Source organism: Canis lupus, chromosome 15 (assembly GCF_003254725.2).
Source record: "Canis lupus dingo isolate Sandy chromosome 15, ASM325472v2, whole genome shotgun sequence".
In the NCBI taxonomy this organism is placed as follows: Eukaryota; Metazoa; Chordata; class Mammalia; order Carnivora; family Canidae; genus Canis; species Canis lupus.
The window spans coordinates 28,139,404-28,156,775 of NC_064257.1; the positions used below are offsets into that span (position 1 = coordinate 28,139,404).

Consider the following 17,372-nt stretch of genomic DNA (forward strand, 5'->3'; position numbering starts at 1 on the left):
GAAGTCCCAAAATATCATATCCCATCAAGTCAATATTTTTAGTGGATTTATCAAGAATCAATCTGAAAATAACAATCTTTTTTTTAAAGTGACTATATTGACAGATGTTATTGAAAAGATTCTAGGTCTCAAACCATGACATAGGGACTCTTTCTATTCATATCTCAGGTTTGCTTTACTGTGTTCCTTTATAGTAGCAGATAAGGACAAAAGTAGTAACCTAACTTGTATTGTTCACATAGCCTGATACTGAACTGTCAGAACAATGGCATAGCAAACTCTAATTTTATAGACCTGAATCATATGTCCATCCTTCATTCTGGTGTTGGGGGTTATGAAGGGATGAGAACTGGGTCTCGACCAATTGATATGCATGTAATACATTGGGTTATTTTAGTGGGAAAGATATGGTTTACATATGAAAACCACAGGTCTGTCATATTTCTATATATGCTAAACTCAGGGGTCCTCATGCTTTTTTTAAAAGATCCTATCTATTATCTATCATCTATCTATCATATATCTATCTATCTATTATCTATCTATCTATCATCTATCTATCTATCTATCTATCTATCTATCTATCTATCTATCTATCATCTATCGTATGTGTGTGCAAGTAGAGGGAGGGGCAGAGGGAGAGCAGGAGAGAATCTCAAGCAGATTCCACTCTGAGCACACAGAACCTGATGTGGCCCTCAATCTCAGGACCTGGATGGAGATCATGAGCTGAGCCAAAATCAAGAATCAAACACTAAATCAACTGAACCACACAGGCACCCTTATTCCTGCTTCTTGAGAAGAATATGGAGGCATATGTGCTGCATTGAGGTTGAAATAATGTTCCAAGTCTTACAGCACTTTTATACACTGATAGCCCCAATCACACAGTGTTTATTCAGTAATTTATATAACAATTAACTAAGAAAGTTGGTTCTTCTTACTCTTTGAATTTGGAGAATATAAAAATATTAATGTTGCCAGGTTCATAATTGTTATCCTTAGAAATTCATAATTACATGTAAATCAAAATATCATTATAATCTTTTTCCTAATTCTCTGAATTTGATAAAAAATAAAATGTAACAACTACAATAAAGTTCACTGGTAAACATGCAACAAGCATGAAACAAATTTCTCACCTCTGCAAACGTCTCTGAAATTGCATGTTTGCAAACTGAGTACAGGTATGTCTTAATTCACTTAGGTAAGCAAAAGAGAGTCAAGGCACTTCGTTTAGGGCTATTGAAAAATAAGGCTACTGTATAAGCACATGTAGGTTTTTTCTTTATCTGGACACATTCTACACAATACCCAAGCACTGGAAATTTCATTTTTTATAAGATGCTGAAAAGCTCCAAACCTGAATAAAAATTTAAGTTCATAGATTTTTACTACACATGACTTTTTAAAAATATGAAACACTTTCATTGTGATTCAAAATAAACACTTTGTCATTAATTATGATTCAAATAATAAATAAATTAGTGTCCAATTAATAATTCTTTGTAAATCTTTTGTCCAATTAATAATTCTTCGTAAATCTTTACTTCATGATAATAAAGTGCAAGATGCAACAATCTTTAATGACCTCTTTGACACTGCTGCCCTTGTCCCAATGATGAAGCTTTACGTAGCTGAATTTTGACAAAACTCTAGGCATTCTTAATAATTTTCTAAAATTAATCTATTCATTAATAAGTGTTTCAAAAATTGGGTAATCTAATACTTTAAATTTATTTACCCAATTTTTGAGACACTTATTAATGAATAAAGATTAATACTTTAAATTTATTGTTATCACTGCCAGAGCTATCTTTTGGGGCATCCACTTTCTCTAGTCTAAAACCTTATAATGACTGTTTAAGCATTAACTGTATACATATGTTATTATGATATATATATAATATATATTACATATACCACAATCAATGTACACACATGTATATAAAACAATGTATATACAGTTTCCTTGTATATACAGTTTGCTTTGGTAAAATGTCATTTTAATAACATGAACCTAAGTAAATTATTTGTCAAATTACTAAAAGTGTAAAAATCAACACTAACTTTAAATGGGTCTCTGATAGTATTACTATATTAATAAAGGTAAGTGACTTAAAATTCAAGTTTTCTGGATGTTGTGAGATTATCTCCTACCTCCTACCTCATATTATTATATACTATAAAAGAAGAGATTGAAATAGAGGAGTCTACTTCTTAAAATCTAGGGTACACCAGATTTTCCTCTTTTTCTCCCTTTTTTAATGAACAAGAAGCTTTGTGAAAATTAATAATTGCTTAATTGGTTCTCCTTGATTGTTTACCAGTTCTGAGGGAACTTAAACAAATTGGGTATAAGTAGTAAAAGATTTTGAGTTAGACTCGGTCACACAAAAGACTCCACAGGAAACTAGATAGACACAGAGACTAAAATTCTTATTTTGTGTACTCACTGGCAGTCACCACAGATATGCTTAAAATACTTTAGACAAGGGCACTTGGATGGCTCAGTTGGTTAATCATCTGCTTTTGGCTTAGGTCAAGATCTAGGACCATGGGACAGAGCCTGTGGCGGGCTCCCTGCTCAGAGGGGAGCCTGCTTCTCCCTCTGCCCCTGCCCTCTACTCATGCCCTCTCTCCTGCTCTGCTCTCTCCCTCAAATAAATAAATAAAATATTTTTAAAAATAAAATAACAAAAAATAAAATAAAATCACAAACTGTAGACAAACAGTATTACTTTCTAATATAATAGTGAAGAACTCTGGCATCTCAAAACAAGCTCCTGACAGAGGTTAAAGTATTCTAAGTTGCATTATGGTTGCATTTTTCCCACAGAAATAAACCATTTGTTTTATTTACTTCTATGAAGATATGTGATAGCATCTGAATAGTTGAGGAAACATACAATCACATACCAAAGCTTTCACAGAAGATTGTTAATGTCTAAAGATTACAGATCCTTCTCTAATCAACACTAGAGAATATACTCCTATAGATACTCATCTCAAACTTTCAAATAATCATGACAAAAATGTAATTTATCACTTAATAGCAGCCAATTTGAAGCATCTGAATTTTGAGTGAGATCATCTCATGATAAACTGTACCTTACTCTCACAATTTTAAACTAACAGTATCAAATTAGATCATAAGGAAGTGACATGAACCCACATTATCTTCATTTTCCATAGCAAAATTTTCACTAATATCAAGTATTACACTATAGATGTAGAATGCCAATATGCAGACAGCAGATCAGATAGAGATCTAAAAATACAAATTATCCATCTGCAACAAAAAGTCTATGGAAATTTATAGTTGACAATATGATAGTACATAATATATTTTAAATGGCTGAATTGCTTCTGGATTTACTCGCATAAAGAAATGTGTCTGTACCTATTAGATAAAAATACTTCATTTCATTTATTAGATAAAGGAAACTATGGTATTAATTTTTTTCTCTTTTTTGTTGTAAATTCTAGCAATACAAGCCTGTTTAGAGCTAAATCATTGGTGTGTGTGTATGCAATATATAAATAGGAAGCAAATATATATAAACATATATGAAGAAAATTAAGATTACCTATAATTCTCTCTCTTGGAGTTAGTCATGGTTAATATATGTGAATCTACATGATTCTGGTCTTTTTCCAGGTTTTGTTATAAAAAAACAAACCAAAATTGAGTGTATACACTCTCCCTTCCAATAGCTTTTTTTTACTGTTTGTATTTAATATGTATAATTTGTAAGTAACATCAAATCTAATTTTATAATATAATAATTACATGAAAATAATGGATAAATACTATCTTGAACTGGTGGTTTTAGCTAACTTTGATAATTTTAAAGTAACTTGAAAATATAAAAGTTTCAGGGTGTGATCCTGGAGATCCAGGATCGAGTCCCACATCAGCCTCTCTACATGAAGCCTGCTTCTCCCTCTGCCTGTGTCTCTGTCTCTGTCTCTCTCTGTGTCTCTCATGAATAAATAAACAAAATCTTAAAAAAATAAAGATATATTTTTAAAAAAGAAAATTTAAAGTATAGTTAAAAGGTGCAAAATTCTAAATATTCTTGCAAAAATGGTACTGAATCAAATGGTACTTGAATACTCATAACAGAATGCCAAGATCTTAAAAGTATATATTCCATTTGGAGTAAAATGCTACAGCCTGCCTATAAAGATTATAATGTAAATTATATTTAACTCACTCTGAGTTAAAATTATGGAAAGTTTCTATTGCAATCACATCTTCAAATTTATTTTTCTTCATTTTTACTTCTCTTGAACCCTATTTTTTCTAGTCTTGATACTGTTAAATTCAACTTCTTCCCCTTTAGTAGACTAAGTGCCTAAAACAAATGAAGTCTCAACACATAAGATTTGACTCACAGTTTCAAAATAGTATATAGAACTTACCCATCCAAGAAGGATGTAACAGCAGCTGAGAAGCTGTCAAGGAGAAAAATGCCAGAAGGATTAATAAATCATATTGCTGTAACATGACGATGAGAATTATAAACAGCTATGTAAAAATTAGGTTGCTAGCAGTCAGGTGGCTTGGCTTCTTTTAGTCTTGGTAGTAGAGTGATGTACATTTATCTTCTGTTATGCGCTGGGTAAGTAGCTGGCAAGCTTGGTATATATAAACATTACTTAAAGACATTATGATTGGCTTGGATCCAGAAAATGTCCTCTGACATTACCATTAGCTATCAAATATCTTAAATATTTTGGAGATGTTTGAAGAGGCAAAGGAAAGCCGGATGTCAAAGAAAGACAATACTAGCCAGAAGAATAGAGTGGATAATTAGGAATAAAATATGCACACTTCATGATATAAGAATATTAAAACAAATTAATGAAACCCAAATGCCTTTCATAAGAAAGAGTGATTTAGCAAATTAAAACAGAAAGGAAAGAAATAGCTTATCTTAATGGCTTACTTAGTACTATTTTTATTTTATTTAAAAAAATTGTTTTTACAAATAGAAACTAATCTTCCCAATCTATTTTCCCTGATATATATGAAAGAAGGTATCTTATTTTTCTCCTGTCATTACCTGTGACTCTAATAAAAAACAAGAAACAAAAAGCTGACATAACCACCAAGAAAAAAAATGCTAAAGAAAAATCTCACTTATCATTCCCCTCAAAAGCAATTGACTGACGTTTTTGAGAAAGTCAAGCAATAACTTAGCTATGATGTACTATATTTGGTTTGCTGATTTAACAATGCTCACACAATTAAGGTACTTTATTGACAAATACATTTCATCAAGAGTTAACCATAATAATAAAAGCATATTTCCAAAACAAAGTGTATGAGAAATGAGATGTTTTTACAGGTGTCATAAATGAAGAAGTTTTTGAATGTTAGGCCATTCTCATGATTCTACCTTGCACTGCCTAAATTGATAATTCTTTTTTATGAACACATGTTTTAAATATAGTCAAGAAGCAAGGAAATTAAGATTGCCTATAATTCTACCTCCTAGAATTAGTCATTGTTAAAATGTGGGCTTTTCCCATGTTTCATTACCAAAACAGAGTGCAAAGCCAAACCAAACCAACCAAACAAAAACCCTTTCCACACTAAATTCAGCTGTGTTGAAATAAATGCAATATTTTAATTTTAAACTAAGCCAAACCAAAACAAAACTCTTGCCAATTATAACACATTGGGTATAGGGAATGGATATTCACCATGATCCCACTTAATAAATGAATGCTGAATTTGCTGCAAGTCATACAAGATTTTTTTCTATGCACATACCAACATGTTTTAACATTGTTATTTAAAGAACAAATATATTTATACAGACAACTATAGTCACAAGCACACTATTTTCAAACTAACTTTTTTAACACTGTATCTTAGATATTTCAATATCTATTCAAACACATCCAAACATACTGTTTACATACTTGTGATAAAAGAACAACAATTAGTAGTTTATATAATCTTCAGTCATAGAATAATGCACTTTAGCAAAAACTGTCAACTATTAGTTTTTATAGTTAAAACAAGACTAAAACAGTTTTGCAGGAAAGCAAGGAGAAAGACCGTAAGGAGAATTTATGTCAGGTGCAATTTGCAATGATAGATGTTATCATTAAGAAAATAAAATTGTATAAGTAAGGAAGCCAAGAACTTACTCAGCAGAAGGCAGGTTTATAAGGTTTAATCCTGAATAGAATACAGCTGAAAAGTGAATGTTAGGGGATTAATTCTAAAGTAGATTGTCCTAAATTAATGCTAAGAAGTGCAAGAAGTCATTTGCCAAAATCAAGAATCGGAGCATTTGAAACATAGGAGCTATCCCAACACTGTTGAATTTTCATCTCAATTAATTTATTTTTGTCAATTTTATTATTAAGAAAACCTGAGTTTTCTTGCCTGCATGATCAGCAGGTTAAGCGTCTGCCTTTGGCTCAGGTCATGATCCAGGATCCCAGGATTGGAATACCCAGGTGTTGGTGTCCTGCTTAGGCAGCTCACTTCTCCCTCTTCCTCCGCCACTCCCCTTGCTTGTGGTCTCTCTCTCTGTCTCTCAAATAAATAAATGAAATCTTAAAAAAAAAAAAAGAAAGCCAAAATTGGTTTTAAAATTACCATGTTAGACTCAGGAGGATGGCATGCATTTGAAAAATAAAAGATTAATCTCATGTTATGAGATTAATTTAGGGCTTTTAAAGCCCTAAAAAGATGTTATACATCACTTTTACCTATCTAATATCCATGAAAGCATTCCCCCAAATGACAGTAGAGTATCTATATTAGTTTTTCCTCAGGTGTTGCCTTTTGTTTTCTTTGCAATTTAAAATATTCAGTCTATACATACTTCAATAACTGGTATCTATTGTTGTTCCTAATAGCACCTTTAGAAATGACATGCTTTTGCTGTTCAACCAGAATTTGTAAAAATAAATTACCTCTCAATTTTTTTGAGATTAATCATGATATAGTTTCTTTGTTAAATCTTAGGTGATTGAAAAATAAATCACATGTGCCATAAATATCCTTTGAACCACAAGCATTGCAAATTGACATTACAGTGTGGATTTTTCATCTTGACAGCTTATTGTAGGAGCCAACTTGCCCCAGATTTTCTTTAAAGAAGAACAGGATAAATCTGGTCAAACATAAAGAATAAAATGAAGTACTTGTTTATTGCTATAAAGAAATCTGCTGTGGATCAGCTTCCATTTAAGATTTATTCCAATTCTACTGGAAAGGTTGGAAATTTCAACATAAAGATTAGCAGTAATTTTGCTCTTTTCAAAGGGCCAGAATAAAGGGACTTTATTTTAGTAAAAACAATTGTACCTCAGTTGTGCGAAGGGAAGGAAAACAAATGCAAGAAGAAAATCATATATAGTCTTTTCAGGGCACAGATAAAAAATATATTTTTCAAAGTTATTTAATAGTGCTTCTGCCAATAAAAATCTCAATGCTATAATCTACACTTGTTTTGTCAATGTAGGAACAAGGTAAAAGGAATCACCCTATTCTAAAATGCTTAGTCCATGAAACAGTATCACAATGCAAATATGTGATATGCTGCAATAACAAAGGTAAGATGGGTGATTTTATTCTTAAAAGTTTAGAAAAAATCATCAGAGAAAGAGTACTCCTGATGTTTCAGAATGCATATATTTCAATAAAAGGAAACTTCAATAAAATATTGTTTTGCTTTTGGAGCGAGAATTAGGTTCTGTATATGCTATGGTCAGGAAATGTCTTAGGGGCAGGGAATTAAAATAGTACATCAAAGTAAATATAGAAAAAATTTAGGCAGAAGCTAAATTAGGGATCATGATTATGATCCTCCTCTCCCCTTTTAAAAGTATTTTTATTGTATCAGATAATATTTAATAAACTATTATTGCATAAGTGTTATGCTTGTTCTTCAGTTACGTCCTCTCCTCCACAACAATCCTAGAGGTAGGTTTTATCCATTTCACCTTAGATATGGGAAAACTGAGGAAAAGAGAGAGACAATAATTTGCTTTTGGTCTTGTAGCTAGTGAGTGTCAGAGTCAGGAGTGAATTGAAATTATCTGACTCCAGTGGCTATACTTTTGATTCCTGGATAGATGGTCATGATAACCATGCGTGCAGAACTTTCAGAATTTCTAAGAAATTTTCATGCCTCTGATTTCATTTTCCCCTTATAACCTTATGTTCCATCTGTGGGATGGCTGCTGTTCTCTATAATAGAAACACTAAAAATGCGTCTGGCTTTGAGTAGTAATTTTAGGAGTGAGTAGGTCCAGAGTTTATGATAAGATCAGCTGAGGCTCCTGATCAACTGCATCACTTAATCAGGCTTCTCTTACCGCCCTGTAGAAGGTGTTATTGTTTTTTGTTTTTTTTCTCCCAAGAACACACTCAAATAAACCTCCTGCATGTACATGTGTTTCTCAGAGTCTGCTTCCAGAGACTCTGACTTAAAATAATAGTTTCAATATCAAACCAATCTTCTGAATCTTTAGCTAAATCTTTTTGGTCTCTTTAATAATCTCTTGCTATTTTCCTCTTCTCAGTACGTTTTTTTTTTTTTTTTTTTTTTAGTTTTAAAAGATTTTATTATTTATTTATTTGTTTGTTTATTTATTTATTTATTTATTTCAGAGAGAGATGGAGTGAGAGAGCACAGGCAGGGGGAGGCAGAGGGCCAGAGGGAGAGGGAGAAGCAGACTCCTCAAAGAGCAGTGAGCCCATGTGGGGATAGATCCCAAGACCCCAGGATCATGTCCTGAGCCAGAGGAAGATGTTCAACCAACTGAGCCACCCTGGTGCCCTATCTTCTTCTTAGTACTTTGATTTATTTATCCAACCCATGAAGCATATTTATTTTGTAGATTCAGTTTTGATATTCTGACTCATTTTTGGAGACTCTGGCTACAGTATCTTATTTCATTGGGTGTTTGTGATTTTTTATTATAAATTTGTATTTCTTAAAATTTAACTCATGGGAATTATTTGTGGCTTGGACTAAAGAGAGTTCCTTGCAGAGAAAATTCACAATTATTTCTGCCAGGTGACTAGGGGACTATACCAAACTAGGACCTCTTTCAACTGTAGTGTTGCATTACAGTCTTTCACATTACATTAAATAAGGTAAATTCAGGCTATAATCCAATATAAGGGTTGGTTTTTAGCTAGGATTATTTTTCCCTCTTATTCAGCACTAGGATTTAAGATAAGAGTATCTTCTTATATAACCCTCAGTAAATGTACATTTACATATTTTTTACACTTACATCCAGGGACTAGCTAATTTGGTGGACCCAGCTTTATGATGGGATTATAGTCTTTTAGCCTTCCTAATTTAAAAAAGTACTTAATTTATCTCTCTATTTTCTATGCTCTGCAAATCTATGAAAACTAAAACTCAGGTTCACTAGAATTTGCAATTGCTCTCAAGATGGAAGCTAGGATCAGCATATTGCTTATGACTTTTCATTTTCTCCTTTCATTTAGTTTTGCCTCAGAGTATTCCTTACTTTCTATTCTGCTCATCAACAAATTTAAATGTGTTAATCTAGTCAGCATTTATAATCTTTCCCTAAAGAGATGGGCAGATCACTTACTCTGCCCTCCTGCAGAAATGCAAATCTCTCCCTCTAATCTTCACCAAGTATCTTCACCTTTAACATGTGGTCCTTTTTTTCCCTAGACCCGCTAGCTGAGATGAGTGAAAACAAGAGACCTAAAAGCAGAGATGCTAAGTCTTTGATTATTATTTTAATGAAAGGTATGTTACTGATATAACAAAGAGTGGGAAGAATGGAAACATTAAATTGCTCTTCCCCCTCATTCAAATAATAAGTATAATTACTCCTTTTGGTAGGAGAAAAGAGTTGAACAATGTGTTGGAGAGAATCCTTTAGACCCTGGTGGGACCTAAGGGGTTTTATGCACTGTCTTTTCTGCTCATAAATCAGTAAAAATTAAAACAGAAGTTTAATCAGTATTTACAGAAATTACTAAAGAGTTTGGGGACCCATGAATGAAGGATGCATTTACCCTAATCCTTTCTGGGACAATGTGAAAAAATATCCTTTTAGGATTCCCTAGTACCCCAGATAAAACTGAAGCAAGGGCTGAGAGGTCTCTTTGCTGCTGAAGAGGGAAAAGACAAGGCAGCCACAGCAAGTCTCATGTGGTCCCTGGGTAACACAAGAAAGCAACAGGATTTCTCTTTGCCTCTGATAAGGCAAAGACACCTGGCTGAGAGAGAGAAAGCAGGCAGATGTTGAAGAGATCCATGGTCATGATGAGAGGAAATTATAACAAAGAGCAGTGTAAGGATGTGTGTCAAGAAACCATGTGGGAATACAGAAACCTCAACAGATGCCATCGTGGTGGGGACATGGGACATGCTTGTACATTGCAACAGATGTCAATCTAGGACAAAGGAAGGATGAAGTCCAGATGCCTCACCATCTGATATTATTGCATTTTATAAACTTTTCAGAAACTAAACCCATCCAGGAAGAAAAGAAAGAGGAGGGAGAAAGGCAGTTTTGATCTGACTGAAAACCTAAGCCTGAGAATACTTTCAAGCAGATGAATTTACTTAGAATTGATTCAGTTATCTTTGTTTTTTTGTTCTGCTACCAAGCAGAACCGGAACTCAAAAGCTAATTGTGGTTATAAGAAGAAAGAAATTAAAATAATTACATTTTGTCATCACTTGAATTTTAGAGCCTGAGAATATATAACCACAAAACATCCCCTTGATCTCCACAGGAAGAAAACAGTGCTCAATTATGTAAAATAGTTGACAGCTAAATTAGGATAGAAACATGTTATTAATTGATAACCCTGCAAGCAGAACTCTAGAATGGTAAGCGTGGCAAATCAAATGGAGGGTGAGAAAGTTGAAATAGTATAAGTAAAACAACAAACGAAACACACACACACACACACACACACACACACAAATTCTCTTGAAAAGCTGGTTATGAAAGGATATAGGAAACAACAGACAGTTAAAAGTCATAGCTAAAGGGATATATGAGGTCAAGTCAAGGCTTGTCTTGCTTAAGATTACAGGTATTAGATCATGTCTGACTGAGCAGAGACAGTGTGTGGTAGAAATCAAGATGCTGAGATGCAGGACACAGAAGATCCAGAAGTGCGGTAGGAGCAAAGAAGCACACATGAAGGGAATGGATTTGACTTGGAGCAGCACTTTCCTCATGGTCGTGAGAAGGGAGGGCAGCAGGTTAATTTTTAGATATGGTAGCAAAAATATTATGGGGTTACTATCTGATGCATTCTTGGTAGGGATTGAAGCCATAAACTGAGATTAATAAAGAGAAAAAAGAAGTAATAAAAGATTTAAGTAGAGTGGCTAAAATGTGATTTTATTGTGTGAAAAAGCAAAGTAAACTTTCTGGAGAAACAGTTTCTTGAATGCATTGCGGAAAGCCCACTTAAGTGCAGTGAGAGTGAAACTATAGTACCTCCAATCTACTGTTTGATGCTTAGCTCTTGGGATATAGGCACAGAGAGGGGTTTGTCCATCGTTGCACTCTTTCAGTGGTGTGAGATTAGTGCAAAGAAGTCAAGAATATTTTTTAAAGGAGTAATATGAAATGGCCAGAAAGAGAAGGTGGATTATTATTCCTTCTATGGAGGAATAATGTGAAAGTAGAAGGCAGTGAGACAATTGGGGATCAATGAATTGGCTACCTCCTCACCAAAGTTACTTGAAATGGTGGTAGCTGTTAGGGTGGTCAGCTGATAAAATGATCAGTTATTTGAATCAAGTAACTAGGAGATCTATAAATGTCCAGTCTCGGAAAAGGAAGAGGGAAGACAGTAGGTAAACCAGAGAGACTGAATCTCATAATCAAAACAGGGAGCAGAGACAGGAAATAATGGAAAGTCCTAATCATAAGGAGCCTGTGTTGTATGGATTTTATTTAATTTTCAGGCAAATGGAAGTAGCTTTGAACGTAGAAAATATCTCCTTTTTGGAATGGGCTTCCTTGAACAAGCCAGTCAGAAAATACTCAAAAAGACTGGGTATTAGTTATATTATGAAGAGCCTTCAAGATATAAAATATTATCTTATCTGTGAAGTCTCTTCCTACTCCAAGATCTCTTCTGAATCCTCTTTATCCATTCACCATCCACATTTTCTTTTTCTCTCAAGTTTAATCACTAGCAAAATTGTGTCCTCAGTCTCTCCCTTGAATGTCTCTCCCACTGTCTTGTTCTAACTAAAATCTGGTTCTTTCCTGATGATACTGCTTCTTCTGTAGACTTAATAAGGCTGGGGCTCAAAGTGTGATAAGTAGCCTTTTTGTATTCATCATCCTATTCCAGACAAATGAATGTCTTTCCTCTATAAAACACTTCCTTGGCTGTTGTCTCCCATGTTGCCTCCCTTTGTTCTTTGAGGATATTAGCTCCTGGCTCACTGCAACTATCTCCAACACTACTTCTTCAGCAGTAAACTCAAGGTCCTAGACCTTTCCATTCTTCTGGAGCATCTTGGTTCCCACTCTAATTTCAAAATCACTTCTGTGATCATATCCATGACTGTTGTTACTAATCACTGCTGCTCTTCCACAACCTCAATTTCAAGTGTATCTTACCAAAATGTTCTATCTTTCCAGCTCAATCCCTCTAAAAGCCCAACTCCAACAATGGTTTGAAGCCAGTGAGACCTTAGTATATTTCCTTATCTCTCACCTTTGATCCAACACCCAGACTTCTCTTACCATCAAGCTTAAATTTAATTGCTATTGTAAAATATCTCACTTAAATAAATGCAACATCCTTTGTTTTCTTTTTTTTATCCTTTGTTTTCTATCACATTTCTGTTTATTCTCTTAGCTAAGCCACAATTACAGTTTAATCCAAATCTCCACCAGCTGCACATCTAAAACTGCACCATTGTACCAGCCTGAAAGAAACCCCAAACCAGCTGGACTAGCTTTAAACTTATGAGCATTAACTCATATTGTATTTTTATAGTCCATTCACTCTTTTACTCTAAGATTTTGTTGTACTAGTTCCCTTTGCCTCAAATTTTCTCCTGCTCTCAGCTTTGACCATTCTTCCTATTTCATTGAAGAAAATATAGAAATTGAAGAGAAATTCCACCTACCACCTCTTCCTTCACATCTGTTTTCCTGCATTTGTACTTGAATACTCTAATTTCACTTCTATCATCAGGATGGACTGTACTCCAACTAAAATATAAGTTTTCCATTGCATACAGAATCTCATCTCCCTTTTTTTCCTCAAAGACATTGCTGTAGCAGTTTCCCTTTTGTCTTTTTTTTTTTTAATTATCAAATACTCCTAATCAACTGGAGCATACTCATCAACATCAAAATAACATGCAGTTATGTTGTTCAATTAATAAAGAGAAACTATATTGACACCACTTCTCCTAGCAGCTATCACCTCATTCTAAGTATAAAGTAAAACTCCCTGAAATAGCTGCCTTTCTTTATTCTTTGAACGTCTTTCTTCCTATTTTTCTCTCAAATTCACTACATCATGTATTAATTGCCAAAACTCCAACAAAACTGCTCATTTCGCTGTCACTATTGATCTCCATACTGCTAAGTCCAATGGTCAATTTTCTCACCTTTTTTGATGTATCAGAAGCAGGTGGCACCCTAGATCATTCTAGCTTGAAATACTTTCTTCACTTGGCCTCTTTTCTAATCAAACACATGCTTGGTTTTATTCCAGTCTTCTGGCTATCTTTCCTTAGTCTACTTTTTTGTCTTGTTTTGTTTTTAAAATATCTAACAACTAAATAGTAAGAACCCTAAGATTCAGTCTTTGAACTATATCATTCTATTGATTCCCTAAATGACTTTACTGAAAAATTTTCAACTGATCATTGTTTTCCCTCTCAACATGAAAGTTAGAATCTTCAACTTGATCTGTAAGACCATTTATAACCTGATTCCTTGCTCCTTCATGGACCTCATATACATCAACACTTCCTTTAGTCAACCCCAACTCCTCCTCCATAATCTTCAAATCTGCCAGCTACATACCCACATTAAGGTTTTTGCCCTTTCTGTTCCCTTTGCCTGGATGCTCTTCCCACATACATCTGCATTTCCTTCAGATCATTATTTTTAAAAATCAGATTTTCAGTGAGACATTTCAGCCTACTTTAACTACAACTGTTATCCTATCTCCTACACTTAATATCTCCCTACCTTGTCCTTTTCTTTTCCTTTAGCACTTTTTCTTTTTCTTTACCACTGCTTAATGTAAGAAATAGTTTACACTGTTTCACGTTTATTTTTGTTTCCCCACTAGAATAAATGTCTTCATGATGGCAGGGATTTTTGCCTGTTTTGTTTACTGATAGATCATAGAGCCTGGACACATAACATATGCTCAGTAAATATTTGTTGAGTAAATGAGTAATGTCACTTATTCTATTTTATAATCAGTGTCAAGTATGAAATTCAGTAGACATTAATCAAACTTCTACAAGAAGTGTGTTATTATTTTTCAATTATGTTACTGCTTTTGAAAGTCAGGTTCTATACCAATAAAATTTCAGATTTGATTACTAACAGAACTAGTGTTAAGAATATGACACCTGGGAACCCTGGGTGGCGCAGCGGTTTAGCGCCTGCCTTTGGCCCAGGGCGCGATCCTGGAAACATAGGATCGAATCCCACGTCGGGCTCCCGGTGCATGGAGCCTGCTTCTTCCTCTGCCTGTGTCTCTGCCTCTCTCTCTCTCTCTCTCTGTGACTATCATAAATAAATTAAAAAAAAAAAAAAGAATATGACACCTACTTTTGTGGATCTCAACTGTAAAACAAATTAATAGAACAAGACTGAACTTATTCATTAGGTTTTTCAGGTTGAATTGCTAGCCTGCCACAAAATTAGTTAATCCTTAGAATTCTCACTTCTAAAAATGAAGAGGTTAAGACAAAGGATTATGGAAACTCTTTCATTACACAATTTTATTAAATGTCTATCCACATCTAAAGCAGAGAGGGAAAAGAGAAAATTAAGAAATTATGTTCAATTTTGTATTAAACAAAAGTAGGCATAAACAAATGTCAGTTATTGTCATCATGGTAGTTCTGTTAATCTCCTTAAAAATGGATTAAAAAAAGCAATAAAGATTTTTAATTCAACTATACTCCCCATGTAAAATAAAATAAATCTTGTGATTGAGGCAAAAATCTTTTGGAAAACAAATAACCTGTGAATGGTATAAACTTAAGTGCAAAGCAAACATTTGCAAATTGTTGTACTCTTTTCTAGAATATAATAGTACAATAACAAGTATATATTTTATCCATGGTTAAAGAGTAACTTTCAAAATTAAATACATATTTTTAAACCCAACTTTAAATTTAGTCAGTAGTATTGTAATAGCATTGTATGGTGATCACGGTAGTTACACTTGTGGTGGTCATAGCATAACATGCAGACTTGTTAAATCACTATGTTGTACACCTGAAACTAATGCAATACTGTGTCAACTAACTTCAATAGAAAGAAAGAAAAAGAAAAAAAGAAAAGTAAGGAAAAGGAAAAAATGAAAGAAAGAAAAGAAAGTTAAAAATCAATCATTATTTTTTTTAGATATGGAAATTCAAAACATTTATGCTTTTAATAAAATTTAAATTAATAATATATTCTCTAAATTGAAAGTGGCCATTCCTTATGAACTATCCATAGCTGAAAGACTTCTCTATAGACTATAAGAAGCATCAGTTTTTACCTCCAATTTCAAAACTGTTAACTGATTCACAAAAAATATTTTTGAAATAACAGAGATATTTGATGCAAAATATTTAATTTCATTTTATTAAGAGCCCTTCATTATTTCAATCCCTTTCCAAATTACTTCAGACAATATTGAAAACTATTCTAACTCATAGAAACAGAGAATGGCAACAGAGTGCTGGTTGCTAATAGGCATTGTGGAAAAAGTGGAAAAATGGGATTGATAATAGAGACTTTTATTAGAAAAATTTAAACTAGAATTGAAAAAGATTCTGTAAAATGACTTTTTAACTGAAAAAAAAAATGGAAAGACCAAATATAAGCTTTTATTAACCAGAAACAAAATAATGTATTCAAATAGTATTAAAATTTTTAAATGTATATTTTGAAATTTTAATACTTTCTCCTGTAATTCCCCAGTTTATGTGCATGAGTATACCTGCACAGAGAATCTCTTATTTTGCCTATACAATGTAAAGCCAATGCATGTTTTATTAACATTCCTATATTAGGCTTCTTGCTTTTAGAAGTTTTCATAAAAATTTCAGTCTTGATGGTCTTCTACAGAATAATTATCCTTCAAAAGGACATATCAATCTGGTTTTATTCTTAATTACCTTAAGGAGAAATAAGTAATTTTGACACATAAATTTGGGACTGGTTATTTGGATCTACATAGTTTCTCAGTCAAGATTATTGCCTCCAGAACCATTTAATATACATGATACTTAAAACAGTATCATACTTAGAATATATTTCTTTTCATGATAAAAACATATTGCATACTTTTTGCAAAACAGTAGCTAAAGAAAACAAATCTTGGATAAATTGAAAAAAAAAAAAAACCTTTTGCAATGAGTTTCTCAAAAATGTAACTGTCAAATTGCTCTGTCTTGTTCTTAGGTTATGTTTTAGAAATGTTAAGTTAAAAACTAGCAAACCAGTGTGTTTTATTGGTACCATTTAAAATACCCAAAGAGTAAACCGCACTTGAAGATTGTGCTATATAATAGGCTAGAGGCAAAATAAAACTTTCTTTTAACTCAGGATACAAAATGATCATCCAGGAACAGTCCTTGAACTCATGCATAGTAAGTATACAGGAAAATTTCAGAAATTTAATAAACACAAGAATGGCTGTGACTGTGTACAATGATTCATTTTAATTTTCTTCCTATACAACTTGCTGAGGTTCCCACATCATTTAAGGGCTCTTCCAATCCGGAGAGTCTGCACTTCAATAAAACGTAATCCAGATTACAAAATATAATAGGGAACCAACTATGAACAAGAGGGTTGACTTCATTCATTCAGAGTTTTCCAACTATATATTTAAAAGTTAGCTAGTATAAGAGCTACCATTAAAATCTTTCCTGTAGCCCATTGTAATAAAATGATCTTCATTTATTTGAATACATATATTTTTTATTTTGTAAGGTTTATCCATTTATTTAGGCATTGATAGTTAACATATACAGTTAATCTGGGTTCTCACTTATCCTGAGTTTATTCTTATCCATGTTGTGTTACTGGGTCTCCTTCTAGGCTTAAAGTTATTAAGGATTCACATATTATTTACCTCATACTATACACTCATTTGTATGAAT

General features: G+C 33.2%; 1 protein-coding gene across 2 annotated transcripts in view; it reads right to left on the reverse strand.

The window, feature by feature from the left end:
- The window catches only part of MGAT4C (MGAT4 family member C), a 717,101-nt gene that overhangs the window by 622,946 nt on the left and 76,783 nt on the right, over positions 1-17,372 (reverse strand). For both annotated transcript variants that reach the window (XM_035698743.2, XM_049094033.1), the window contains exon 2: positions 4,429-4,461. The gene's annotated coding sequence lies outside the window, so the exon portion shown is untranslated. The remainder of the gene's footprint in view (positions 1-4,428; positions 4,462-17,372) is intronic.